We start from the raw sequence: 10,711 nt of genomic DNA, 5'->3' as shown, positions 1-10,711 counted from the left end.
GACCTTGAGAACCCATTATCATTATTATTTGAGTTTGCATTTTGTTGTAAGTGCTTATTATTGGAAATAGGTATTACACTTTGACTTTGGGTCAATGAGTTGAATAAACTCAACTCTGTGGCATGTTTCATTCCAATTATGGCTAAAAATTTTCATACTGCAAATAAAGTATGCACGCATATCCTCCCGGCAAAAGCAATTCCATTGTACTTGGACATGAACCATGATTAGAATCACTAGTCACATGAAGTAGTGACTCGAGTGCACCTGCTACAAATGAAAAGTGATCAAAAAGTGCATGTGCTGCTGTGGCAGATTGAGTAGCATCACCAAGGGCCTGTCCACATTTCCAACATGGCCATAATCACTAGTGGGTACGAACAACAAAACTGAACCACAATACCAACCCGGTTTCCACACAAAGTTTGTAATAATACTGAATCTATATCTAACTGCCAGTTACTCGCACCCTGGAGCAATAAAAGCTCAACAATATAAATGTTCCAAAACTTCCAAATTGGTTCAACCATCACAACGTCCTTATAAAAACGAGGCTGAACAACATCTGAAGTAAAGGTTGTATACGGGTCGGGTGGGTCAGAATCAGTAGCTAAAACAAATAGCTTAGGACAAGGGGTTGCAAAAGTCAGCATGGCCTGAGCAAGAAAAATAGGCCCACGGTGTAAAAACGGGTTACAAGACTCAAGCGAAACAGTGGCAATAGGGTAAAACATGCTAGTAATGCGATTAGAAGAAGGCGTGTTAATAAAAACCGGACTAGGTTTAAAACAAAGTTTTTTCCATAACCATTTAGCTTGAGCATTTGAGCCATTAGTAAAGAGAAAAATATAAGAAATAGATTCACCGGCGTTACCAAGCTTGTCAAGTGTCTGTTTAAATGGGGACGTAACTCCTACAACCAAGTTTTTCCACATGCATTCAGTTGCATTTGTAATAATTTTTGCTGGTGCCAACTCGAATGAAGATGAGAATGATTCAATATCTTGAATTGCAACCACAAGGTGTTGGTTAGGTAAAGTGTAGATGCACTTAATGAAATAACCACTGTGGCTGTTAACACTTGAACAAGAGTGATAGGTTGAATTAGTATAATATCAACTAGCGGTGGTGTTTTGTAAACGTCTTCATTCGGATAAGAGATTTCAGCTATTGTTATTCCTTCTCAAGTAAGACGTGTATTCCCAATTTGGAACCGAATCACCGCAGTAGCTATAAGAGCAAGTGTATTCCAGACGGTAACAATCGATTAACTTTTAGATGGAAAACCGACTTAGGATCATGAAGTAGGCGAGGAACAGCCAATCTAGAAACCAATTTAGTCGAGTTTGAGGATAAAGCGACATCCAATTTAGTACCCAGTTCTAGTTCGAATTAGTGGCGCTTCTCTGTCGGAAGAGTATGTAAAATGATCGAACACTGGCAGAATCCGTGACTCTGTTTGGTTGGGTCACCGGAGCAGTGGTAGGCATTATTGTTGAAGTACAGCCAGTAACGGAGCACAGAAAACCAAAAGGGGTTCCGTGATATTCAACCGTTGGAATTTACATCGCAGCAGATTAAAAGAAGCCGTGTAAATTAGATTTGGACCAGGATCAAAACCAAAGGTTCTCCTTAACCAATCAGCCCCAAAATTCGAATCATAACCAGCAAAGAAATGAACTAAACAACTCATGGTGTCACTTTATTTCGTGTTCTCGTTTTAATGAAAATGGAAGAAAAGGGAAAGAAAATGTAGGAGTTAATAGGCAATTAATGATACAAACACATTTTCTCTCCTAATCTCTCCAATTTGAAAAGATGATTATACACTTAAATTTTCTAGTCTTTTCTCTCCGTTCCCCTCCCCTCCCCTCCCATCCTTAAAAAATCACTTGGAACATGATTTTTTCACATTTTCTTCTCCTTTCCTTTCCCTCCCCTCTTTAAATAATACTCGGGAACACAGTGTTAGATTCTCGTCAACCATTAGTGCCAACGAATCGAGTCAATAAAAGCACCTATCATGTGATCATATATGAAATATGATATAGAATTGGAATCAAATTAGTCTAACACATAATTTATCAACTTTGGGATTCTTTATTTTTACCTCCTTATAACTTATCAACTTTTGTAAGTTAAAATGGTGTTTGGGTAATGTGATCTTTTTAAGTTTTTAAAGAAGGAAAAACAAGTTTTGATAAGTTAGAAAAATATAACTTATCAAAAACTCATTATTTTAGTCAAAAGAAAGTGCAAATAAGGAATCCCAAACATGGCCCTATTATCACATTGAAGAAGAGAAAATTGAGATGAGAAGCAAGAAGTAAGAACATTCACACACAATTCATTCATCATCTACACTCTACTCATTTGCTTGTTTATATACGGTGACAATAATTTGTTTGGGCTTCAACTAACTCTTAACTTGGGTTGTTGCTTACGCCCAATGTCATGTTATAGCTATCAGTTGGGCTTGGAACTAAAGTGTTCATAACTTATACCTTCACCAAGTGTAAGAATTTTTCGTGGCAAGCTGCATGTAGGGCTACACATGTTCGCTTGAAAGGGGTATTAGAAAATAATTTGCATTTATTTGTGTTTTTTTAATGAGAATACTGATTGTTTACAACCGGTTTCCCATTATAGTCTACACGTGTTTTAAGTACCGGAGTAAAGTGTCATTTCCGTTCTTATAGTTTGACAAATAATGTCATTTTAATCAAAAAAGCTTATTTTTTACATATGGACCATCCAAGTTTCTCGATTCTTGTCAATTACATTCAAATCACTAACCATGTTAAATTTAATCGTTAAGTCAGGGGTAGACATGTCTTTTCATTCTTTCTTTATTATAATAATTATTTTAGTGAACTGTGGTTTTCGTACTTGTGGTTTGTCCAAATATGTGATTTTAATACAGTAGTTTCAAATTTGCAATTTCCGTCCCTATGGTTTCATTTCACTTGCAATTAAACCCGAAATTGGTAATCTCGTTAAGTCTGGTCATTAAACCCATCAATTTGTCCTTCACATGAGGGGCAGTTTTGTCCCTTGTTTTTTTTCCTTTTATCTCCAATTACATCCCAGTCCTTCACGTGAGGGGGCTTGCGAATTAGGACTGGGCTTATTTGGGGAGAAAAACGACAAAACTGGTCGTCACGTGAGGGACACGCCTGGGTTAACGACCAGACTTAACGAGCTTAATAAATTCGGGTTTAACTGCAAGTGAAATGAAACTACAATGACGAAAATCATAAATTTGATAGGGACGAAAATTGCAAACATGAAACTATTGTACTAAAACCGCAAATTTGGACAAATCACAAGGACGAAAACCGCAGTTAACTGGAATAAGTATTATAATAAAGAAAGAGTGAATAGACATGTCTACTCCTGACTTAACGATTCAATTTAACAGGGTTAATGATTTGGATGTAATTGACAAAAATTGGGAAAATGGACGGTTCATATACAAAAAATAAACTTTTTGAACTAATTCGCATTATTTGTCAAACCAAAAGAACGAAAATAACATTTTAGAGATTTACTCTAAGTACTCTATCAATCTAAATTAGGTTCCTTAAAGAAAAACCTCACCCCAATGTACCAAGTATTCTAGTCTGGATAGGAGAATCATTTGTCTTCCACTTAGCGAGCCCAAAGTCACCTAACTGTGTGCGTAAACATAGCTTGCATTAGTACTACCATAGTAATATATCACTAAAATTTAAACATTTACCACACAAGTTATCTCTCAAGAAACAACACACATTGTTATGACCTTTTGATAAATAAAATTACTTTTCAAATTAGTGTAAAACCAAAACGTGTGCTGAAACAAGGTACACAATAATGCGTTAATGCCAATTAAAATGAAAAGTACACATAAAAATAAAATGAAGTAATGTGAGGTATAATTACCATTGGCACAAAGTCATGTGTGAGCAATATATTGCTTGGTCTAAGATCCCTATGAATGATCGGACTACTGCGACACTCTTCATGAAGAAACCGCAATCCTTTCGCAGTTCCTATAGCAATTGCTCGTCTTTTATGCCACTCTAGAACATTTGCTCCTTCGTCTTTCAAATACACCAAGAATCCGTCACAAAAAAGAAAGTCAAAAGGGTTAAAGTTAACACTTAACCGCCACTTACCAAACATATGCCACTCAAGTGACCGATTGCAAATATATTCATAAACCAGTATGTTAACATTTTCCTTGCAACAATAACCCAACAGCATCACAATATTTCTATGGCGCGCGAAACTCAAAACATATATTTCAGAATGAAATTCCTCAAATCCTTGTGTGCTGGCTTGTTTTCGCACCTTAGCAGCGATAACCTGCCCATCACTAGCTGACCCTTGTAAACTAGACCATAACCTCCTTCACCTAACAAGTTGTCAGCTGAAAAAAAATTTGTGGCTGCATGGATTTCTTGGTAACCGAATCTCATGGAGTCTTTGATATACAACTCAGTTGTCATCCCACAAGCGTTACACAAAACCGGTTTAGTATTTCTTTTTCGTCTAGGAGTTTTTCGTGAATTTCCAATCGTATGTGAGGAAATTTTATGATCATTTCCTGCTCGCGAGAAGCTACCTGTATATGAGATTGAACTGATCAATATGAGGGAAGTCATAAGCATTAGCATGCTTTTTTTTCCAATTAAATATTAGTACATAAAATAACTAATTTTGTTTTGAACGGCGAAGTAACAACTAATTGCATGAATTGTGGGTGTGGTTTGACCATTACCAATTTTGTCCCCCAAGTTTAAAAGATTACGACTTTAAACTAATTGTATGCACCAACTTAACACTATAACACTGATGGTCTCATATAACTTTTAAACCGGGTATAACATCTCATTTATTTATGAAACCCTTTTATCATCAACTCCTAAGTATATTATTAACTTTCTTACAATAAATAAAATTAAAATTCAAAAAAATTATATAAATATTATAAACAAATAATGTCAAACAACATATGAGGATGCAAATAAATTACAATACATGTTGCGCGCAAAAAAAAGGAAAATGATAAAAAAAAACTATAGAACAAAAAATCTTAATCTTAAATATATATAAACGAAATTCTTAAATGCTCTCTGGTTGCTTCTTACATTCTCTCAAGCCACATGATTGTTTTATTTATAAATAAAGGTTTCTCATTCATTTGACCCGAATTTACGGGTATGGGTCTTACTTAACCCAGATAACCTTAAACACGTTATAACATCTCATTATTTTAAAAAACAATCTCACCTTGATATGAAAAGCTTATAAAATAGGGATATACTAAATATTAATATCCAATTTTTTTAAGAAAAAGATATTTTTTATAATAAGTAACAATTCTATAGTAAAAAAATAAGTGGGTCATGAGTTTATCAAACTCATAGCTTTTAAACGGGTTATAACATCTCATTTATTTGTGAAACCCTTTCATCATCAAACCCTAAGTATATTATTAACATTCTTACAATAAATAAAATTTAAATCCAAAAAATATAAATATTAGACACGAAAAAGAAACACAAACCGTATTATACGGAAGATAAAAACTAGTTTATATATAATTTAAATAAAAATAAGACCCAGTTGAATATATTATAGATAACAAATTTACATAACTGTAAACTAAATAACAACCCCTCTCCCTACATGTGTCAAACCCATAGTTAAACATTTTCTTTAAATAATGATATATCGATTATCACGTATTTGATTTAAGAATTTTAGGCTACACTATTTATTATTCATTACAGGCACATAGTTCATGTTATCTTTGGGTTTGGTTGAATTTTTTTCATATATGAGTACGTGCAAAACCGAAACTAAACTGGAAATTTTGGTTTTTGAGAGAACAAAAAAACCAAGCCCATGCTTTCGGAGTTGGGTTCGGTTACTTCAGTTAGGTTACGTGAGGTTTTTTGTTCATTTAATTTTTCATGTAAATTACCTAATTGGTACATGAAATTTGTTATTTAGAGTAATTTATGTAGGGTATTTTGGCAGAAAGCTTTTAGGAGCTTCTAGCTCCAAGTTTTTAAGAAAAAACTTCTACTCAATTAAAAGTTTTGTTTGGTTTAAGGAGCTTGAAGCTTAAAGTCAGAAGATAAAGCTTAAAGCTTATACTAGTAGTGTTTAGAAAGAGCTACAACCTTTTAGTATTTTAATTTACTTAAATAACCTTCCAATATAAATATATTAATTATTATTGTTTTTAGCTAAGCTCATTTTTGTAATTTTATACATTTTATTAAAAGCTTCAGCTACTCTGCCAAACATCTAAATATATCTAAAAAAGCTACAGCTATCAGCTTCAATCCACAAGCCACCAGCTTCCAGCTACAGCTACCAGCTAGTTTTGCCAAAAATACCCGTAATGTTATTTTGCTATGCATTCTTGCAGGATTTTGTTGAGGAAAAACTTATAAAGCAGTTAAGGGAACCATGAAAAAGAATTATGTCGGCACATTCTTTGACGTAGTTTGATGTACTGTATAGGTTATTTTGTAGTTTGATGTAATAAAGAAATGGTTATTTTGTACTGTATAGGTTCATATATATACTGTATTGTAAGTGATATTTCGAATTTTGTATGTGTAAATTTTATCGTGTGTGGCTTCATTTATGTACAATATAGGTTAATATATGTATTGTATATGTGGTATTTTGAATTGCTTGTGTAGGTTCAGGTATGTACTATGTAGGTTAATAATGTATCGTGTATGTGGTATTTTGAATTGTGTGTGTGTAATTTTATCATATGTATGTTCATATATATACTGTGTAGGAGGTATTTCGAATTGTATACGTGTAATTTTTATCGTGTGCAGGTTCATTTATGTAATGTGTAGGTGGTATTTCGAGGTGTGTATGCGTAATTTAGATAAAAATCTTCACATTAAAAATAAAATAAAATGAAGTAGATGTATATTTGTTTGTTGATAATCTATAAACAGAAAAGTATCGATCATGGGAATTTGAATTATGTATATATCATATTAAAAAATGGTTAAATTCGAAACTCAAAAAATGGTTGTTTGTTTGCTATAAAAATAAATTTTTATTTGAAATCCCCTACAACATTTACTAGTTACCATATTTACAAATTTGTAGAGATTACAACTATACCCTCATGCATAAATTAAAGATAAAAGTAAAGGAAAAAATATGATTGGTTATAATGACTTCTCGTACTTCTCTTTCTAAAAACACTTCTGAAATGTACCTAATCTAGTACACACACGATGAAAATGATGTAGTGGCTTTTTTTGAAAAATGAACATTTTTTATCGATAAATGTTTATTTTAGTTAAATTATACGATGGGTATAGGGATAAAAACTTGAACCTCTCAAACAATCCTCGATCGGGTAAAAATATATGATGTTTGGTACAAATCCAAACATGCTGACTAGAGATACTTTGTTCAAACTTGTAACGTTTGTATAAAGAGTTTCATAAACATTTTTGGTCTTCAAATAGAACGATTTTGTAAGGTTGCATACATTAAAAGAACATTTTGAGGAAATTCAATATGTACGAGTCATTTGACCCATTTTGTTTAGCTATTTATATATATAAGAAACACCACACTAGTCTCGTATAGGCCTATACGAGTCATATAAGACCTAAATTGTATCAGTTTCTGTCGTCATGTTTTAGTTTCTTTTTATGTGCCTCCCGTATAGCACTATACGAATTATATAGAACTATACAAATCGTATAGACACAAATTTATATTGCAAACTGATTCTATACATGTCGTATAGATCCTATATGAATCATATAGGTTTTATGTGGTATCAGCCTCTATATGAGCTTTTGAAACCCTATACAACTCGTATAGGGCTATACAAGTCATATACGCTACCAAAAGTTGTCTCTTTATTTCTAATGTACACTTGTCAGTCACGTATGGCATATGCGATTCATACAGACCTATATGAAACATATGGGGGTGGTGTTTGTATATAGCATCCCTTATTTTAACATGTGGCCAGTTAAAGATATAGCAAAACCCAAAACACCCCTTAGAGGTAAGACTGAGGGGTGTGGGGCTTCAACGAGGGCGCTAGAGCCCCTCCGCTCGCGCCCCCAGGCGCTAACACCACACCACCAGGGGCGCTAGAGGGCAAATAGAGGCAGGCGTGAGCTTGGTAGCGGGAGAAGAGAGAGAGGAAGTCACCTTGTTTTTAGCAAAAAGAGCCGTTGGCTCGTATTAAATTAAAAAAAATATATTTTCTTAAACTTTTAATATATACCTTTATAAAATATACTCCATTTCACAATTATACACCTTTTCTCCTAAAATCCTCTCAAAATTAACAAAAAAAGATGTCGTGGTTCTCGTCTGATTCCGACTCCTCCGAAGAGGATGATTTGCTTCTTCAAGTAGGGGTAGTTTTGACCGCAACCGTGGTGGATCTTTTGCAAAATCAAGCCCAACAACCTCGAGTCCCGAGAGTTAGAGCACCACCTCGTGATCGTGATCGATCGGGTGCTAACGATACTTTGATTAGGCATTATTTTAGCCCTCAACCTGTATACGAGGAGTCGGATTTTCGAACTCGTTTCCGAATGAGCAGACAATTGTTCATGCGTATAGCAAGTGATTTAGAGGCACGGTATCCCTTTTTTCAACAAAGGGAGGATGCTAGGGGTCTCCCCGGTTTTACCTCTCTTCAAAAATGCACGGCTGCTATCCGTCAATTAGCGTACGGCATTTCGTCGGACGCTTTGGATGAGTATTTACAGATGTCGAAAAGGGTTGCACGTGAATCCCTTCATTTTTTATGCCAAGGTAAAAAACATTAATTTTAGTTTTTATTAAATATTTATTACATTTTTTAATATATATTATATGTTTATAGATTATTTTAATGCCTATAACTATAGATATATATATATACTTATATCGTATTTATATACGTAGGAGTCATATCGATTTACTCTCGGAGATATCTGCGTAAACCTACAATGTATGACATCCAACGCATATATGAGGTGCACGCAGAAAAACATGGTTTTCCTGGGATGCTAGGTAGCCTCGATTGTACGCATGTTGGATGGGCTATGTGTCCAACGGCCTGGCGAGGTCAGTTCCACCGTGGTGATCATGAAGGGCCGACCCTTATACTTGAGGCGGCGGTGTCACAGGATCTTTGGTTTTGGCATGCTTTTTTTGGTGTTGCTGGGTCAAATAACGACCTTAATGTTATCGATCAGTCACATTTGATCAACGACCTTATCGACGGGGTTGAACCACCTCAAGCTTTTGTTGCAAATGGAGAACTCTTCAAGTACGGGTACTATCCGGTCGATGGTATTTACAACGAATAGGCTTTGTTAGTGAAAGCTTTTACAGATCCAATCGCCGATAAACGGAAGTATTTTACGAAGAAGCAAGAGTCTGCTAGAAAAGATATTGAAAGAGCTTTTGGAGTTCTGAAAAAACAATATTATGTGCTGGCGAACCCGATACGTTATTGGACTCGGGAGAGGATAATGGACGTCGTCTACACGTGTCTGATCCTACACAACATGACGTTAAAAGACGAGGGCAAAGCTATCTGCCAAAACTACCAAGGTGACATTCCGCCACAACCGTCCACAATCAGTGATCAACAAAGACTTCATAACATAGCAAATATCAAGAGCCGTGAGACACACGGGAATCTTCGACATGAGTTATTATTAAGTATTATTGTTTGTTTAATTTTTAGTATGTTTTTTTTTGTAATTTGAATTTTAGATATTAATGTGTTTTTTTATTAATGTGTGTTTTTTTTAATATTTTATGTGTTTTTTTAATAATATGTTATTTGAATATATTTATAAAAAAAATAAAAAAAAAATTTCGCTGGAGCCCCTGCTGGAGCCCCTCCACACCAGGGGCCTGGGGCTCCACCAGGGGCTCCAACTCCCCCTTATCCAGTTTCTCTCTCTGCCACACGTCATAATATTATTGGTTCTTGGCTCTGCTAGAGCCCCTACCAAAGCCCCCACACCCCCTTAGTCTAAAACCTCTAACATTAACTCTCTGACCTGACACATCTTGCTTTGATGCAATATCAATATCACTAGACAATATGGAACTTTGACCAAAGGGTTTGAAAATTGATGAAGACGGAAGTTTCTTTGAAGGCATTTCAAGGTTTTCAATGGAGCTAAATGATGCTGAGGAGTAGCTATGGGAGATAACTAACTGGTCGACATTTTCATTATCCTGTGGATGTGGAGGAGCTGACAGTTGAACATGCTTAGACCTGTAAAGAACCACTTTGACTTCTGTGCTATCTGTGTCTATAGTAGGCTCGGTAGTCAAAGCCTTTATTTTCAAGTTATCTAAAACTGTGGCGAGTTTGCAGTGGATTTGACCTTGGTAAAACCTCACATCTCGTTTCAAATCTGTCAAGCATCAAATAAAATACGTTACGTTGTTTAGAAAAATGATTAAGTCACCAAAAAGGGTAAAATAACCGGTGTGTTGATACGATCCTATTACATTAATAAGTTTATTAGGGTTGGGTTATTCTACAAATGCCAATAAAAATGAAAAGTGTGAGAAGCCATAATTGTTTGACATGCGCCAAGCGGGGACCAAAGGAAAAAGGGTACAAAAGTAATAGTACACATTTTCTCTCTTCACAAGCAATTCACATGTTAATTCCCTCATCATTTTACAACGA

The 10,711-nt window shown here is 34.9% G+C and overlaps 1 long non-coding RNA gene across 1 annotated transcript; it reads right to left on the bottom strand.

Annotated features, from left to right (window-relative positions):
- Nucleotides 1-3,599: 3,599 nt before the first annotated feature.
- On the bottom strand, nucleotides 3,600-10,421 carry LOC143601691 (uncharacterized). The gene is made up of 4 exons (XR_013147697.1): nucleotides 10,068-10,421; nucleotides 4,161-4,609; nucleotides 3,925-4,085; nucleotides 3,600-3,674 (listed from the first exon to the last, which is right to left on the bottom strand). It is a non-coding gene; the product is annotated as an uncharacterized LOC143601691 (long non-coding RNA).
- Between the last annotated feature and the right edge of the window lie 290 nt (nucleotides 10,422-10,711).

This window comes from Bidens hawaiensis, unplaced genomic scaffold (genome assembly GCF_021521415.1).
Source record: "Bidens hawaiensis isolate Kalapana, Puna unplaced genomic scaffold, B.hawaiensis_p1.1 tig00056979_1, whole genome shotgun sequence".
Taxonomy (NCBI): domain Eukaryota; kingdom Viridiplantae; phylum Streptophyta; class Magnoliopsida; order Asterales; family Asteraceae; genus Bidens; species Bidens hawaiensis.
This window is presented reverse-complemented; position numbering and strand designations above follow the sequence as displayed.